The sequence below is a fragment of the Loa loa genome (assembly GCF_000183805.2).
Source record: "Loa loa unplaced genomic scaffold supercont3.298, whole genome shotgun sequence".
Classification (NCBI taxonomy): domain Eukaryota; kingdom Metazoa; phylum Nematoda; class Chromadorea; order Rhabditida; family Onchocercidae; genus Loa; species Loa loa.
The window spans coordinates 10,614-10,816 of record NW_018108478.1 but is presented as its reverse complement, the minus strand read 5'-3'; positions in this window follow the sequence as shown (position 1 = coordinate 10,816).

The following is a 203-nucleotide window of genomic DNA, read 5'->3' as shown; positions in this document are numbered from 1 at the left end:
GCAGTTCACGAGAATAAAAGGTAATAAAGCGAGAACAAACCGTATATCGCTGAAATAGCGAGGAGACGTTGGTGAACCGCTGAAATCGACGAGGGGACGTTGTTGTCGAATTGATACAGCTGGGCATATGTGAATATATTATATATATATATATATATATATATATATATATATATAATATATATATATATATATATATATAT